The following is a 19,958-nucleotide window of genomic DNA, read 5'->3' as shown; positions in this document are numbered from 1 at the left end:
GAAGTATATCCATGCGAGACTGATTCTTGAGACTTACAAAATGCAAGTGCTGCGTGAGAGGCAAGGTTCCCTCTAGCTTTGAAAATGACAGTGTTATACTCAAATCCCCAGCAGAGATTGCAAGAAGGCAGTGCCACCCACTTAGACCCCAAACAATAGAATCTTTTAGTAACATTTCTCTCTCATAGAGGATGTTTTGGCACTCGTATGTTGTTCCAACATATGACAGCTGAATTCTCAGGTAATTCAACAAAGAAGAACATGGTGGCCTCACATTTAAGGGATTTATATCCAGGAGATTTTTCAGACTGTAAAACTTGATGTGAATGACCATCAACTATCAAGTGTTAACATCTTCCCTGCTGAGTTCCAGAGTTCTCTGGGAAATGTTATTCCTTTCACTATGCCTCTTGCTCCTGTGTTAAATAATAAATCATTTCCATATCCTCATGTTTGGGTTTCATGGACTTAGAGATGAGCTTTGGACTTCTGAATTGAACCTAGGAAAATTGAGGATTTTTGGTACTATTGGGATGGCGTGATTACTTGTTTTCCACTGTGAGAAAGATAGGTCCTTCAGGGAATCTCTCTCAAAAAAGTTTTTCTTTTCTGAAACCTTTGGTGAAAACCAATGGCTGTTGTGATACCATTGAGAGCTGGTAGAAACTTTAGATGATATCTAGGTCATTTTGAGAAATCAACGAAATTCTTGAGAGACTAGGTGTGTTAAAAATAGAGGCAAACTCTCTTATGAAGTACAACTGTCCTTTGTGTTTTGTTTCTTTTCTACATATCAATTTACACTACAAAAACATGTGCTTTAAAAGTTATTATCTTAATTGGGAGTAATTTAATGAAGCATTGAAAATTAATCAAGGGAGGTAAATGATAAGGACAGACAGAGACAGCTTAATAGGGAAAAGTAATGTCGATAATCTTTAAAATTTCTAACTGCTAACATTACTAATTAGGAAAAATGCTAGCAATAGAATGTATGATCTTGACTAATTTATTGAATTAATAACACATTTGTTACATTCACAATTTCTACTACACTAAGAAATATTAAAAAAAAAAACCTTGTATCATTCAGTGTCCAAATACTATATAGTTCCTTACCTTGGAGCTTTGAACAAAATGTGCAGATAGAGGTTATTTCTATGGCAACCACAAAGTATTTCAGTACACTTAAGAGCTCCCAAAACCCATTTTTATTTCCCCAAAGAATCCACAGTAAACTTCTGCACATAAGGAGTGTAGATATTTCACTAGTCCTAACAGCAAAGTAAATTAGGGAATTCCAAAGTCTCAAACAGTTAAAAATGTCTGAGATATTTTCAATTGAGTATTTGGCCAGCATGCTCCATAAACCTATACATTTTTTTGGTGGTGTTTGTCCAGAAGAGCTGGTAAATCATAATTCAGCAAGCAAAGAGGTTGAAGTTTATTCTGAAGAGCAGAGGGATCTTCCCAAAGCGGGTGACCCAGAATCAAATTTTGCTATGATTTTTTTTTTTAAGGAATGTTCCACACCAATGTGGAAGGCTTGTGAGAAGTTGGTTTTCTAATTTTTTTTTTTTAGTAACTGAGACTATGAATGCTAATACCACACATTTCTTCACTGCTTGTAGTCAACATTTTTTAGAATTTCAAAAGTTGTTTAGAAGGAGTAAAGATATTCATCGTTAACAATGAACTATGATTATTTTGTAAATAGTTTGCTATTTCTCTTTGAGGGTATCACCAATGAAGCAAAAACATCACTTTATCCCAGCTAAAGGGAGTTGTGCAACCTTCAGGATGGAAAGTCTAACAAAAGGAAGCCATGTTGTAATCTATAGGTAGTAAAGTAGTGTGGATTTTTCAGGCTCATCTCACACTTTACAAGGAACTGTACAAGGAAAACATGGAAAATTCATTAAGGGAGAAATGCAGAGGAACCTCATATATGTGCCACACCTCTACTGTGGCCACATTTCAAGAAGGCAAGATGAAAATCTTGGGGAAGGAACATCTTCTTGACCATGTGTGGGTCCTTGGCACAATTCCTTTTCTTTCTTTTTTTTTTTTTTTTTTTGGCCAGGTCACTTAGCGTATGAGCATTATAGAGCATGCTCAGATGGCTGAAGGAAACTCAGATAAAGCAAAAGAGCAAATCTTTCTATTACTGCCAGTTTTGTTACTGTTGCTGAGCTTAAACCCTGAAATTCTGGCTCCTGATGTGGGAGTGTCATATATCAATCTGTTGATTTCATTGGTTAAGTAATAAAGAAACTGCTTGGCCCTGATAGGTTAAAACATAGGTGGGAGGAGTAAACAGAACAGAATGCTGGGAGGAAGAGGAAGTGAGCACAGAATCCATGCTTCCCTCTCCCGGGCAGACACGATCAATGAAGCTCTGACCCAGGATGGATGTAGGCTAGAATCTTCCCCGTAAGCGCACATAGGGGTGCTACACACATTATTAGAATGGGATAGTCCAGGTGCAAGAGTTAGCCGAGAAGAGGGTAGATATAATGGGCCAAGCAGTGTTTAAAAGAATACAGTGTCCATGTAATTATTTCAGGGCATAAGCTAGCAGGTGGCCGGGGTGCTGGGGACACAGCCCCACCACTCACATTACAACAGGCTCCCACTGTCTCTTTTTCTTCCCATAAATCAGTGTCATTAGAGGTATGGTTCTGAAAGATTTACCTGCCATTCTCTCCTTGTTCTTTCTGCCCCATTGACTTTGATGTTAGCAACATTGTATGTCTATGACATATGAAGGAAGATACTCCCCACAAGCTCAAATAAAGAGTGGAAAGATTGACACTTTTGAAATATGAGCTATTCTTTTCTCCATTTTGTTTACCAGAGTGTTGGAAATCTAACACATACACAACAGCAACAAAGTATCACAAATTATGTGGCCTCATGGCAACCCACTTCTTGTTTAGGTAAGATGTGAGCTATCCTTTGTATTTGCAACTTAATAAATAAATACAGGGAAGTTTATTTCTCACAAGTACATTAGAACAACAGATTTGATCATATTCTCTCTCTCTCTCTCTCTCTCTCTCTCTCTCTTGACTTTTCAAGACAGAGTTTCTCTGTGTAGCATTGGAACTTGTCCTGGAACAGGTTCTCACTCTGTAGAGCAGGTTAGTCTTGAATACACGGAGACCTGCCTGCCTCTGACTCCTGACAGCTAGGATTAAAAGCTTGAGTCACCACTATCTGGCTGGTTCTCTCTTTTATTTTAAAAATGTATTTTTTTCATACATATTGATCTTATTCCTCCACCTTTCCAACCACTTTTTGAATCTCTTCCCCCTCCTAATTTCATTTTTGTCTAAAAACTACAAATGAAGAATAAAAAGAGGAATATCAAAAGAGGGTAATTAACAAAACAAAAATAACAATAACAAAAGAAATAAAACAGAAGAAAAACTACTGAACTAAAGCAAAATAAAAAAAACAGCACATGCAAAACATAAGATCACTTTATAGTTGGGCAGCCTTTTATTTTCATAGGGCCTGGAGTTTGGTTGATATACCTAATAGTGGCATATTAACCACACACACATTTACACTCACACATATTTACACACATGCACATATATACATACACACACACACACACATATATATCCCTCATTATAATGAAGTATATACCATATATATGCATATATACATATATACATATAAGCATATGATATCTGGGAAGGTATGTGTAAAAATAAATAATATGATCAAAATATATTTAATTGAAGTTGTACAAAAAATAAAAAAAATAAAGCTATGCATCTTAATGGAAGTGTGTTTTGATAGAGAGCAAAACTGACTGTCAACAATGGAGGCTAAATGAAACAGAAGATGTGAGTTAAGGTTACAAAGCATCAGATATGTAGAATGAACAAGCATGCAGACACAGTGACAATAGAATTGCAATCAATGAAATTGTATTTTATTTGGGATTCCAGGTATTTGGATAAAAATTAGTGCTTCTTGTACCTAAAAGAAAGGAAAGGAAAATAAAAAAATATTAAAATGATAACTGTAACTTTTAATATTAGTTGTCAACTAAACTGGATCAAGAAACAAGTAGGAAAGGCTTTTGTGGGGGGTTTTAAAGAGTATTTCTGTAGAGGGCTAAGTAAGATCAGGAGATTTTCCTATAGAGCAGGTAACAACTTCCATCAGAGACCCAAATATCAGAAATTCCAAGGCAATGGAAGTGTTGTGTGCTTTGTCTGTCACCTTTTTTCTTTACTGGTGAGTGAACCTACCATACTGCTGCTGTGGCCACCAGCACTCCAAAAGCTACCTTTCTGCCCTTAGCTTGATATATTATTTTTTTTATTTTTTTGAGACAGTGTTTCTCTGTAGGTTTTGTAGCCTGTCCTGGAACTAGCTCTTGTAGACAAGGCTGGCCTCGAACTCACAGAGATCTGTCTGCTTCTGCCTCCTAAGTGCTGGGATTAAAGGCATGTGCCACCACCACCAAGCTGACATATTATTTTGAAGAGAAATTTGTTTAGAACATTTTGATTATTTGTACCAGCTATGAAGCTATATTTTTAGAGCTATATTCGAAAGAGCGCTGTTGTCACCATGTGTTTAAAAATGTGTCTCTTTACACTTTTTTATGTGAGAATCATCCATACATTTTTGTGTAATTATTAAAGTGCTTGATGCTAACTAAAAGTTGGTGATTTAAAGGTTATGCAGGGCCAACTACTTTGGCGCCAATATTTCAAAGCACAAACTATATACTCCATAGTTGTGCTTTAAAAAACTAGAATTTTACTTCCCATACCCAGGAGGATAGCTATATGTTTTTTTTCTTTGGGTTCACGTTCTTATCTAGCTTCTTTAGGATAACAAATTATAGACTCACTGACCTTTATTTATGGCTAGAACCCAATTATGAGTGAGTATATCCCTTGTTCATCTTTTTGGGTCTGGGTTACCTCACTCAGGATACTATTTTCTCTTTCCATCCATTTGCATGCAAAATTTGAGAAGTCACTGTTTTTTACCGCTGAGTAGTACTCTAATGTGTATATATTCCACACTTTCTTTATCCATTCTTCCATTGAAGGGCATCTAGGTTGTTTCCAGGTTCTGGCTATTACAAATAATGGTGCTATGAACATGGCGGACAATGAGGGCTTCTGAGAAGCCAAGGACAATGGCACTGGGTTTTGATCCTACTTCATGTTCTGGCTTTGTGGGAGCCTAGCCAGTTTGGATGTTCTCCTTCCTAGACCAGGATGGAGGCGGGAGGACTTTGGACTTTCCACAGGGCAGGGAACCCTGACTGCTCTTCAGACTGGAGAGGGAGGGGGAGAGGAATGGGGGGAGGGGTAGAGGAGTAGGGGGAGGGTGAGAGGAGTGGGGGGAGGTGTTGGGGGAGGGGGGAGGAGTGGGAGGCTGGGAGGAGGCAGAAATTATTTTTTCTCAATAAAAAAAATAAAAGAAATAGAATTTTAGTAATTAAACTATTTTTAAAATATAGATCATTCACTCTCCAAAAAATTATTTTCAAAAAGTTTAAACACATTATTATTTTATGGAAAAGAAATATGGAAATATTTTAACAACAAATATCAAATAATCTTCCTTAAATACTACATTTAGATTCAACAAACAAAGAGGCATGTACAACCACATACACCACACACACACACACACACACATTCACAGTCACACACACCAAAACAATGTTATTTTTAAGACAGAACATAATACCAATATAACATAAAATAAATAAAATCAGAGACCAAAGGATAGTATTATAAAAGAAGATCGTGAGAAATTTCATAGTTTAGCCTAGGATTTCCAGATGTCCAACAATGAGACCAAATATATATTAGAATATCTTAAATATTCTAATAGTCTAATAAATGGACTAAGCATATTTCTTTGGTAATCAATCTACTATTTCAAGACCAATAACCCTTTCATATACTCAAAACATTAAATGTATCTTCAGGTGAAATTTTCACTATGGCCTAGTAACTTCCCATTAGTTCCTGTCTCCTAAATTGTTCACAATAATCTTAAATTAGCATGTATTTTTATAGGCACAAATTATACTTAATCACAATGTTCTTTGGCAAATGTTAATTTTTGCAGTTGCTGTTAGCTGTTCAGAAAATATTAGCTTTCATTTTATAAGAACTGTTTATATGTGCATATCTACCTTGTGGTCTACAAGCAACTTTCAGCACCTCCTATGTTAAGTTTTAACCAAAAGAAGCTTACATGATGAGTATTTAGCTCAAATGATAGAGCACTTGCCAATCAGAGACCCTATGTTTGAACCCCCCCCCCCCAAGGGAAAAACAGCCAAAACCATGAACTGTATTCATTTCCATATTCTTCAAATATTTGTTATTTATAACCATGAATCAAATTACTACATACTTTTCTTGATAAACTTGTTGCATTCATTTAGAAAATTAAGTAAACATGAGTAGAAATGGCTCTTTTCTGGCTTCCTTCTCATTATAAATTTCTCCATTAAGGTGAGAATGTAGTGGCCTTCCCTGTAAACTTCAATTATCACTAAATCAACAGTGAGTCAACCCTGAGGGAGACCAAATGTTTTAAACTGTGACACATACTCCTCTTTTGGCAATCAGTCTTGGCTGACATAATGAAACACATTTAATCCCTGAACACGTGGAACCATAGTACTTAACTTGCTCAGCCATGCCTGTAACAATTCAATTAGCAAATCCCTTTGGACGTTCTGCACTTGAGAAGAAAATATCTAGGGATATTTTTACTAGACTTGCATTGTATTCACATTGGCAAGCCTAACTATCTGCATAAGCCCTTGTTGAGAGAAAGGGTCAAATATATTAATTAATGTTCCTACATGTCTCTACTCCTATGTTTTCTTTCCATGTATGTGATGATGATTCTGCTTAACAAGGGTTTTAATTGCTACAGAATGTTAAAATCAGATTCAAATCCTTTTTCATATGTATATCCTAAAATTCTTCTGTCTGGACACCCAACCAAATTACAAGTTATACATAAAGAAAGCTTTGATATTAAGAAACAAGTTCACATGCTCATTCAGTCCCAGTCCAGCTGGCCTTGGTGAGTTCCCATTAGATCAGTCCCACCATCTCCGTGAGTGGATGCACCCCTCGCCGTCCTGACTTCCTCTCTCTGCTTTTCATCTGGGCCTTGGGATCTCAGTCCAGTGCTCCAATGTGGGTCTCTGTCTCTATCTCCATCCATCGCCAGATGAAGGTTCTATGGTGATATGCAAGATATTCATCAGTGTTTGGAAAACAGTGACTGGGAAACATCTCTAATAAATATTCTCTCTTTTCTCAAGTTCTAATTATAATTGTAAACATGTCTAAAGGAATACAGTGTGAATAATCTTTTCATATATTGTTCACTCTTGCAATTATGGGCTCCAAATTTTGTCTTTACTAAAATCAGTCCATTTCCTGTCTGTTAAGAAAATAATAGCCAATTGTGTACCCCATCAAACAGGAGTCACTGATGTCTAAGAAATCACAGAGAAAGTGCAGAAGTAAAACTGGAATGTGAATCTATGTCATGTTGTCTTTAATTACCCCTGTGGCATATTATCTTCTGTCTATAAGTTATATTCAAGTAATTCTTACAAATGGGAACAGGATATATTGACTAAATCAGAAATACCATTCTTGCCTTAATTGATGTTATAGAAAGTCATTAAGAAATTTTATTATTTCTGTTATTGCAACAGAGGATAATAATTGCGTGGGAGGTGCTTTTCACTATGTGTTGCCTTTATTAGTTAATGAATTAATGAATAAAGAACCCTCCTTGGACTGTTGATAGGACAGTACTTAGACCGGGACAACTAAACTGAATGCTAGGGGAAAAAAGGGGTGGGATCAAGGAGAAGCCATGTTGCCCTGCCAAACACAGACACCAGAACTTTAGCCAGAGTCATGTGTTGATTCATAGATTAATAGAAATGGGTTAGATTAAGATGTAAGAGTAGCCAATAAGAAGCTAGAACTAATGGGCCACACAGTGTTTTAAATAATATAGCTTCTGTGTGCTTATTTTGGGACTGGGCAGCTAGGAACCAATAAGTAGCGTACTCCAACAAATTATATAAAATGTGAGAACAGATATTTAAAGCTAATGGACTTTATAAGATGATTGAACAAAATTTATAAGCTTGTTATAGTTGAGTTTTTATAATTTTTGGGGTCTTAAGCCTTCCATTGTTACTTGTGTTGGAAGCCAAGGACAGCACACAGGTGAAGGCTTAAAAATAGACTTTTATGATTATCTACTTAAAAATTACTTGTGTTTTTCTGGTCTTTGTAGATACTTTCAGAATTAATGAAGGCTTTCCGAACAGTATGTAAAACAAACCAAAGCAATATAAAACCAAAATAACCTCAAAATACTATTTCAGGAGATATGTACCAATTTGACCTTCTGACATTTCTTCAGAGATACAAAGGTTCTTTCTTGATTTCCCAGATTACTCCATCTGTAGGTAAATACAATATTCCTCTTGAAGACATCAATCTTATAGAAAAATTAATCATCATATCCTAAAGTTCTGTCATGAAGCTTTTCCAGGAGACACTCCTAGAAAGAAGCATTGCCAATAGCCACCCTTAGAATTCTCATAGGCTCTAATGAGATTCAGCATTGGCCTAAGACATTTTGAGATGCTTTATGGAAATCCTGTTCTCTATTCAGATATAGCCCTACTTGTCTTATTTTAAGGCAATTTGCCTCTAGGCACATTTAATGGATTTCAGTTTATTCGTTTATTTTTCAATAGTCTCTGTATTAAATAATTTAAAGAGATAGTCTCTTCCAACTGAGTGATCAAGCACTAATTAAAGGTTATAGGGAATGGCCTTTAGGAAAAATAGCTAAAATTTCTGTGAGTGAAAAGATCAATTAATATTTTTTTTCTTTTTGGGAGGCTTGGAAGTAGTACTCATATTTTATTTTCTAAAGCCTCAAATGTCAGCATATCCTAGCTAAGTTCACCATTATGGAGTGAATGCTAAAAGAAAAGAGAATGCAATATAACTTTTTCACCAGACTTTTTGAAAAATCAATGTGTAAGTGACCTTTAATATGCGTTCAAAGAAACATAATTCACAGATACAGTCCTCATTCTTGCTTCATTAAAAATCATATCTTGACTTTGCATTTGTCTCGAGCCATCCTTTCACTTTTTATATTAATGATGAACACATAAAATCACTCTGGTAATTTGTCTGTGTCTTACCCTCTTGTTTCTCACAGTGTGTTCCATTGCTCTGATAATATAGCTATTGTTTTTATTGCATTCTTAGAATTAGAGGTCACCATTGGGTTGTTGGAGGAGGGCCCTCTTGTTCATCCCAGCCACCCAGCTAGCTTAGCCATGAAATAACCACACAGAAATTGTATTCATAAAATCACTGCTTGGTGTATTAGTTCTGACCTCTTATTGGATAACTCTCATATCTTGATTTTACTCATTTTTATTAATCTGTATATTGCCACATGGTAGTGGCTTACTGGGAAAGATTTAGCTGGTCTGTCTCTGGCAGCTCTATGGCAGTCCTACTCTGCCTTTCTTCCTCCCAGAATTTAGTTCTGTCTTTCCCGCCTACCTAAGTTCTGACCTATCAACTAGGCCAAGCCAGTTTCTTTATTCATTAACCAATGAAAGCAACACACAAACAGAAGGAACTCTTACACCATTTTCCCTTTTTTGTTTAAACAAAAAGGAAGGCTTTAGCTTTAACATAGTAAAATTACATATAACAAAACAGGTATCTTCCTGCTGATTGTGGGAACTGTTAATCAGGGTTTTCATGGTGTATTCTATGTGTTAGGTTTATCTCAGTCAGCAGCTGGGTGAAGTATTTTTTTGAGGGTGTTTATGGCAAGCTTTTAGGAGGGTTTGCTTTATCAAACCATATTTGTCTAGAAGCAATCCACAGGTATTTGGTATATTAAAACTGCTAAATGTATTAAAAATTCCTTAAATGACAACTTTCAAATCCAAAAATTAGTCTTTTTTATGTTCAAATAATAAATATAAAATACAATTATTCAAAACATATGGCTTTAGACAGCATTACAGTTACTCATGGGTGCTTATGCTATCATAAGGTTAGATGTTTAGTTGATATGCTTTAAATGATCTTTATAAGGAGATATTGACCATATTTGACACAGTAACTTTTTTGACAAATATCTTTATAATTAGATCTCTGAGATTTCTTAGTGGAAATGTGCCATATCTATTATAAACTTAGTCAAGATCCCAATTTGCCTTGATGCTTATGTATGTAAAGGTTTTTTGTGATTTTATCACTTCTAATCTACAATTAATTTATGCTAAAATGGTCTTGAAGCAGCATGATTCTCTCACTGAGTACACTTGATCACCCCAGAAAGCAGAAATATAAATAGTGACTTAAATTCTTCCATGCAACATTTTATATGAAAGTGGTCAGACTGAAGAGCCAAAATGCTTAATTAATAAATATTTAAGAGTCACCACTCTTAAAAGGGAGTATGGTTAAGCAGATATTTGGATATTATCAGTTTCACAGTATTGGAGGTATTATATTTTCTCCTGATCAACAGCTCATGAAACTAAGAAATGGAGTTTCCAGACTAATTACTAGACTTAAGTACAGTACCTGAGCTTATTTATGGTCCTAGGAGGAGAGATAATATCCTGAACTAGTTAGAAGGTCCTAAGTAGAGCTATCTAAAGCTGTCATCTAAAGCTCAAAACAGTATAACATCACTCATTGGCAAACAGCTTTAGGTTTCATTTCAGATCCTGTAACAGTCAATTAAAAGATTACAGCAGTATAGAGGATAGATGATAGATAGATAGATGATAGATGATAGATAGATGATAGATAGATAGATGATAGATAGATAGACAGATAGATAGATGATAGATAGATAGATAGATAGATAAGGCAAAATCAATTTTCTATACTACACTCTATAGAATCATCAACTTTCTATATGTAGAGTGTTCACAAAACAGATTTTTGGGAGAATAAAATTTTCTACATATTCTTGTAAAAGATTATGTTCAGGTCTGGCTTCAATGAAATTCCTTTTCTAAGGATTATTTCCTGGATCATGTAAAGGAATTGTTTCCTCTTTCGATTTAGAATCTTGTGAATTAGTAGAAGCGTTGAAGATATGCGAGCTTTGCCTTTCTTTTCTGTGCGAAATACACATTTGTGATGCTGGTTATTTCTGAAAACATTTTTCCTTGCAGCTGAGGAGAAGAATGTGGAGCTGCTTGATAACCTTCTAATAAAGGAAAAGTGCACTCCAAGTCAGAAAGTCAGAATCATTTTACATTCACAAGATAATGAGAAGGAAACATTTTCTAAGGACGTAACAATAACAAATTCCATTTTAGAACCCCTCCCCCCCACATCTAATGACATGTAAGATTTTTACTTTGCTAATTTGAATTTTGCCATGTAATTGTAAGTCTAGTCCTTTTAAAAGGATTTATTTATTTTTATTTTGTGCGACTATTTTTCCTACATGTGTAAGTATAAACCATGTACATGCCTGGCATCCACATAGCTCAGAAGAGGGTTATAATCTGGTGTACCATGAAATATAGTGTTTGAGATCTCTCATGAGAGTGCAGGGAATCAAACCTCTGTACTTTGTAAGAACAAGTGCCATTGACTCCTGAGTAATCTTTGCAGCCTAAGGAGACATATTCTTTATGTTCACCTGGGCCATGTTTATATGAAGTAAAAGAATCATCTTTAATATAATATCATCACAATAGAAACAATAAGTACTAAGTTTAATTAAAGACTAGCATTTTTGCACTGTAGAAAGTGTTTATTTTTTAAATAGTATCCATTATTCATAGTTTACATTAGTTTTTACGTAAATATTAATTCTGAATATTAAAAAAGAAACTTTAAAACTTAGCATTTATCAACCTATTGTTGTATCTCAGACACACAGATACTGGTCAATAACAAAGTATGCTTACTTTATAGTTAATCTTTGAAAAAACTTCCAATAATATATGGTGATATAGTTTCATAATATCATGGTGTTTGAATATCTATACACAAAATGATAAACTGCTCTTGTATCTCCCATTATACATAAAAACAAAGCTAAATGGGATAAAGACAAGACTCTAGACTAAGCAAACAGAAGATAGCATAGCAATAACCATTATTGTAGAAAACAATTTCTATTTGCTAAATATTTATTTTTGATTCGATTTTCAAAATCCAGGTAATTAAATTTAATTCAACTCCATTAAAATAAAACACATTGCACTGTGGGAGGAACTGTTTAGAAGAAAGGAGGAGGTGTGTAACTGGAAGAAAATATTGCTGGATTTACAGTGGTAAGCAATTAATATACAAAATTTCAAAAGAACTCAGTCAACTGTATAGAAAAAAATTTGTGGAAGCACTAAGCAGCGGGCAGATCAACAGGTGGGAGAGTGTTATTTCCTAGTGTCTCTGGCCTAGACCTCTTCCAGGGAATTCAATTGCTTTCCCTTTCTCCCAGGCAGGTTAGTTGGCATTAGCTTCTTATTGGCAACTTGGCTTGTCTGAAAAGGATTTTCAGCTTTTATCACTTACTCTGGCAAGGAGGAGCCTAGTGGATCTGGAAAGTTTTAGCGACTTTCTGTAGCTGCTTTGAGTCACTTACTTTCCTTTTTAGAGAACTTCCTTGAAGGAAGGAATGTTTCAATCTCCTGAAAACTGTTATGCAACTGGGAGTTTTACTGATGCAATTTGGACCATAAGTGCTACTGTATAACCCATTCCTAAAAGTAGAAGCTTCATTTGGGGATGAGTTGAATCAAGTTGGGGTATGTCTCTTATATTATTTGCTGATTTCATTTATATTGCCTTCATATATGCATATGTTAGGAAGTTTCTTCTGTATGAAGTTTCAATACAAACCGTCAAACAGCCTTAGTTTTAGCTGTCCTTTCCAGTATTTCCTCTCATCCTTACTTCCCTCACCTTCTTTGTGTGATAATGCCTACACCATTAATAATACCTGCATTAATAACCTCTGAGACACCTGAAGTTTTTTGTATTTAGTATTTTTCATTTAAATTTCAAACTTCCCTAAATTACTGCATTTGAAGATTAAATATTGTCAGTCTAATTTATGAAACCATAACGTTAACTTAACAGGCATTTACATAGAAAGATGAAGATTTATTTTACATTTTTTTCAGTATGAGTAATAATCAGAAAATGGATTTTAACCACCAAAGTCACTACATTAAGGTAAACAGAGAGGAACTAGGAAAGAAATGATTGACCTGGTTTAAAATGTAAAACTGAGTGTTGGAGACAAAATTGGTAATGTTAAACAAATTGAATTAAAATGATATAATGAAAGAGATAGGTACTTTCAAAGGAGTAAGTCCCCTCCTTATTAAAAAAAAAACTTTCTTTATTCAGCAGAAATCAAAGGTAGGAAAGTTGAAAAGATGGGAAAAGTTCAATATTCCAATTAGAAAATGTCAGTCTCAAGTTTTAAGACCTGGCTGGTCAGAGAAATTGAAAAACCATGACAGACCTAATGTGGTATGTCTTTAAATTAATGATTAAAACTAAATATAGATCTGCTCAACATTTATTTAATAAGAAAATTGAAAAATTGATTGTGCTTCACTATAAAATACCACTAAATAGAAAAGCAAGTCATACACATTTTAACTACAACACCATGTATTAAGTATCTTACTTTAATTTAGGAAGAAAGAGTATTTTTTTGTGAGCAATTCCAGAAAAGATTTTATTCAATGCTAAAGCACATTAATTATTTCATGTAACTGAAATCATTTACTATTTACAAATTTTGTAATACTAACCACTTTTCATGAATATTCATGCTTCTTTTTCTGTATGTGCATAAGTGTGTTGGAGTGTGTATGTGTCTGTAAAAGTGAAAATTAGAAGACATCTTTAGGTATCTTTTCTCAGAAACAATTCACCTTATTTGTATAGCAGGGTCACTCACTAGAACCTGAAACTCACTGACTACTCTTGGCTTTCTCTCCAGGGAGTCCTAGTGTTCTGCTTGTCTGTCTGTTTGTGATTCCACAGTGACGGGAATACTAACTAGATTGTGCCATTGCACCTAACTTGAGTTCTTATAATTGAATCCAGCTCCTCTTGCTGACATGGTAGCTACATTAAGACTGAGTTATCTTCTCAGGCCCCGTAAACCTGCTTTTTATGAGATATTGGGGTTGTAGTCATACTCTCTTAAATATAAAAATTCTTATACATAGGTGTAGGATATCATCAAATTTAATTGCCAAATTGCATTCAATGAGTGCATAATTTTGTGGAGTTCATTTATTTAAAATAAATAAGAGAAATATTATTTTGCAGGAAGTTACTAATGCAAGTAAATTTCTTATGTTTGCAAATAATGTGACTGGAATCAAATTAAAAGATAGAGAACTTATTTTGCTTTTAGTTTAGTAAGGGACACCGTCCACTATAGAAAACATAGGATGAAAATAGATAGTGAGGAGATCTGTCAAAATGTCCATCAACCATCAAGTAGAGGACAAACGGTAAATGGAGCTGGCCAATCAAAGCCCAAAGCTGGTGAGCAGTGATTTACCGATTCCAAGAATGACTTCCAAATGAATCCACAACTTTACAAATTTGCCAGTAACTGAGGGTCAAGTATCTAAACACATGAGGCCATGAATGTTATTTCCTCAAATCTCCACACTCTATCTTCCACCTATAAACCCAAATCTTTTAAATGAATATATCTTCTCACATGTTGGAGAAATTAATATTGTTTTTTTTTGTTTGCTGTTTGTTTTGTTTTGCTTTGACACCTTTTTTATTTTTCATGTGCAAATCACTGCTTTATTATTTAATAGAGCTAATCTATGGAAAAAATAGACTTCTTTCTCACTGACATTTTCTGCATCTTTAAACTCATTGCTTTCATTGTTGAACTAATCATCACCTTTCTTATGTTTTGTTTTATTACTTGTTTCTCTTTCACTTTTGACCTGCGTTACAGCAATGAGTAGTATTCATCACATAATATGAATGTTATCCTGCCTTATAATTTTTCTCTGACTAACAAATTGCCGTTACTTTTTTTATGCAGTCTCACTGAGTTCTTTAGAACAGGGATGTAATAGTGTCACATTCCATGGACAAAAAATAACATGATCAATTTCTAGCTTAATTCTTCGTGGAACTGGGTTTGAATTCACTCCAGCAAGGCATAGTGTGTTCATATTTCTCCTTGAATTTAACTTCCAAACCCCCTCCAGAAATATCCAATAACTCAGTTTAATAGACTAAAAATCTTACACATTTGCCCACAAATATATATGTAAGAGTCTATAAAACACATGACGGTTTTATCACAATGACCACAATTCTTGGTACCAAAATTTTAAATTAGCGATCCTCATTACACTGAATGATAAGAAATAACTTCAGTGTGAGAGTTTCTTGCGATTGTGGTTTTGCTTTTCTTAAAGTTTAAGGAAGCACGGAATGTAGAACAGAGATGCATTATAGAGCAGCTGTTAACATTACCCCTGCAATAAGGAAAAGCAGGAAGTGGAAAGGAAATGGTAAAAGACTATAAAAATACAAGACTCATTTTAATAACCTGTTGGGGAATATCTTTTTCAGGTGTGTGTGTAGTAGGAGCGGTGGGCTGCGTTCCTGCCACCTGGCTCTCAGGCTACCTGGCTAGTTTATGCCCCGAAATAATTACACTGAAACTGTATTTTTTAAACAATGCTTGGCCCATTAACTCTAGCCTCTTATGGGCTAACTCTCACATCTTGATTAACCCATTTCTATTAATGAGTGTATCACCACGAGGTGGTGACTTACAGGGAAGTATCGTAACCTGCGTCCATCTTGGAGAGGAGAGGTATAGCATGGGCCTCACTGCCTTCTTCCTCCCAGAATTCTGCTCTGTCTACTCTGCCTATCTAAGTTCTTCCCTATCAGGCCAAGCAGTTTTCTTTATTAATTCACCAATGAAAGCAACACATAGATAGAAGAACCACCTACATCCTGTGTGATTTTTGTTTACATTATATTTGTTTAATTCTATGAATCTGTGTTACTGTGCCTGTCTAGAATGCTTGCTCATCCTAATAATTAAAGAAACTGCCAATAGCAAGGATAGGCAGGGATGGCAGGTAAAGACTATAAATTTAAAAGAAGGAAAAGGCTAAGAGAAAGAAATACAATAAACAAGGAGAGGTGGACATCAGGGGCCAGCCACTCAGTCATTCACAGAGTAAGAAGAGAGTAAGTAAGATATACAGAAGTAATAAAGATAAAAGCTCAGAGAGAAAAGGTACTCAAAATCATTTAAGAAAGGAAAAACTGGAAAGAAACAAGCATTTGTTATTATGGGATTATTCATAACCTAAATTTGTGCTGATGTGCTTCAATAAGTATGCCTGGAGATCAGAGGGCAGAACTAGTCACCAGTTAACTATAGAGTACAGACAGTGGTGGCACACACCTTCAATCCCATTACTCAGGATGTAGAGGCAGAGGGATCTCTGTATGCTCAAGGCCATCCTGGGCTACAATGAAATTGGACCAGCCTAAAAGCGAAACAAGGCCTAGTGGTGGTGGCTCACCCCTTTAATTCCAGCATTAGGGAGGTGGAGACAGAAAGTTATAAGGCATGGTGGTAATAGAAATATCAGGATGAAAAAAACATGAGCTCAGAATTCAGTCTGATGTTTCATATAGGGTCTTCTATACAGTCTGAGGATTTGTAGAGACAGGATACTTCATTCAGTCAGAGGATTTCATATAGGTAAGAACTAATGATTGTGTGCTCTACCATTAGTAGATCTTCTCTGGTCTTTTAATTTTTATCTCCTACTATCTGACTACAGAGTTTTATTATAAGACCAATTAGAATTGACATAACATAAAATTACCCACACCTTAGTTTATGTTTATATAAAAAATAAAAACTTTGTATATTATATTGTTTATAGTTATGTTCATTAATCTAAAATATAATTATGATTTAATAGCAAAAACAAGCCAATTTTAAAATATGCACGTTTCAGGCTTAAGAAGAAATAGTATACCTGTATTACTTTATAATGTAATATATAATTGAACTACCTTCTCAAAACATGAAAAATAACTTTTAAAATCTTAATCACTTGAGAATAAAGTACATATATACTGAAAGCTACTTTTTATGATCATTCAAAATGTAAAGGTTTTACATAAAACAATTATACTTTTATTTAATAAACTAGCATTTGTTTTTATTTAAAAACAATTATTTATTATATATTTTATTTAATAAACAAAATATTTTTTTAATAATATAGATGAATGAAAAATTAATGTAATTAATTTTAAGCATATATTTTCTTTTTAGCCTGGAAATTGTACTGTGAAGGCAAAAATACTCAATGCAAGATAAAGGTATACTCTCAGGCAAACAAATGTAAAAATGCAATACATTTGTCCAAAGTTATATTTATGTATATTTTAAATCTCCATTGCAGTTAGCTTCTTAAAGACAAACCACTAGTATTTTTCCTATAAAAGTTTATTATAGAATTTATGTTTTAATTTTTATCAAACTTTAGAAAATGATAATTTTAGGGAAAAACAAATTATGAGTAAGTTAACACATTTCGAAAAGAAATAGTAATATATTTTATATTCATGTTTTTGAAAAATTTGTGTGCTCTATCTTGAACTTAGTAATGAAAATATAAGTACCTGCTCATTATCTTTTGAACAAAAATTCTTTTCGAGTGCTTTCTTTTTAGATAGGGCTATAACAAGCTCAATTCAATTTATTTTTATATTGATGGTATACACAAAGAATCATAAAATATGTCTTAGTGAGATTAAAACCACAAGAAGTATCTTATTATACTGCATGCAGTGTCTGATGTGTACAAAGTGAAGACAAAAAGTTTCAGATGAATTGTGAGATAAAAATGCATATTGAATTATAAGACAGCTTCTTATTAAAAACCTTCCATTTGATTTGAAAAATGATTGGAATTTAAATGAATATATTTTCATAAGAAAAAGAAAAGCAAAAATAAGAAAGCAGCTACATTGTAACAAAATATCTCAATGTCAAACAATAGGTAGTTCAGAAACTTATACATATTTTTAATTCAACCCTAGTTTATTAAAATTAGGCATTCACTCATTTAAAAATACATTAATATATTTAAATGAATTTAGTTATAATTGCAGCTATTACAGAAGTAATACAGTGCTCCACAAAGACCATAGCTCTTTTAACTAACTCACTGTTTGTTGGAGGAGGGGGCTGCTCATTCATCCCAGCCTCTCGGCTAGCTTAGACCTGAAATAATCACACAGAAACTGTATTAATTAAATTACTGCTTGGCCCATTAGCTCTAGCTTCTTATTGGCTAACTCTTACATATTGGTGCCCACTTTGCCAACTAAAATCAACTTAAAACCTGAGAGATCTTGAAAAGGAATTCTAGACACAAAAATACATAGTTTAAGGCAGCTTCTTGCTGTCTGTTGGCAGAGTGCAGCAGCTCCTTTAACAGAGGTTTTCTTGATTCAGTGGTAGCAAAAGAAAAAAAAGTCATGCCGTTTTGGAATGCCAGCTTTCTGGGCCATGCTGGCAGCACAAACTCTCTTTCCTGGGAGGTCCAACTATGGACCATTTTAATGGTTTTTGAGAGCAAACTACTGCAACTTGCTTAATGGTGATATGGACTGGTTATATGCCTAAGAATGGGGCTGTTTGCATGGCTCTCAGAGGTACCAATGGCTCCACCATGCTGGATTGGTTGGGCAAGCATGGACATCCATATATACCATAGTAATGGTGCAGTTTAAGTTTTAAGAAGCACTTAGGATATTCAAAGGCACTCCTGAACAGTAAGAATTACTAATATGAAATAAAGACAAATCTAGATGAGTCATTGTGTTGGATAAATATATCTAGGCTTGGAAGAGAGAACAAAAAGAGAATAGAGAGTCATAAAATAAAGTTAATGCTTTAAAAAATGGTAAATCTTTAAAGAGACAGAGTACAGAGAATCATAGATTAGAATGAGTAAAGAAAAATAAGCCATGCAAAAATTGAAAATTCACGGACAGTCTGGATAATGTATATTATTGCATTATCTTTGAATTTTTTGACTGTGAATGAGCTAAGTACAGAGAGACATTTCATTGTTTGGGCTGCTATGCTAAAAGAGCATGTATATTATAAAGGTATCATGAGAAACAAATTTGGATCTAAGTATGTGTTCCTCTTTCCACAGAGGTTCTTCTTTCTATAGAGAATGAGAACCTATGGATTGTTTCCTGACTGCTGTGGTTTGATGGAAAAAGACCCCCCAAAAGTCCCATGACACCCCTAAAAATTACTAAGCACAATTATTAGCAGGAAGCAGTATGGAGAAAACTATGCTCATATTCCCAAATATTATCTATAAATGTTTGTTTAGATTTAAAGGAGGATATGATATAGCTATGAATAATTTGCATTGGTATAGATCTTGGTTTATTGATACAAATTTAAGATCCATTTTGTTATATGTATATGTATATCTGATCTTAATTAAAGTATTGTGTTTGTGTAGCTCATTTTAAAATGTAATGTATAAATAAGAAATAAAAGTTAATAGATACTTTCCTATAATAGTCAAGCTTGTAGTAATGTTAGTTAGATTTTCCAGATAGATGTATAGAGATATATTTCAGTTAGATAGGTATTCTTCAAATCTTGCAGATACCTTCAGAATATGGTATTTAAAATATTTTAATAAGTTAGGATTTTTATGACAATAAGAAGTGTCTGCTCCTGGCAGCACCAATTACTTAGAGAGAAAGACAGGCATCAAAGAGGCTCCTTATGGAGTTTGCTAGCCCTTTGAGCAA

Source organism: Microtus oregoni, unplaced genomic scaffold (genome assembly GCF_018167655.1).
Source record: "Microtus oregoni isolate MIOR12 unplaced genomic scaffold, Mior012 000030F_ref0000283, whole genome shotgun sequence".
Classification (NCBI taxonomy): domain Eukaryota; kingdom Metazoa; phylum Chordata; class Mammalia; order Rodentia; family Cricetidae; genus Microtus; species Microtus oregoni.
This window is presented reverse-complemented; position numbering follows the sequence as displayed.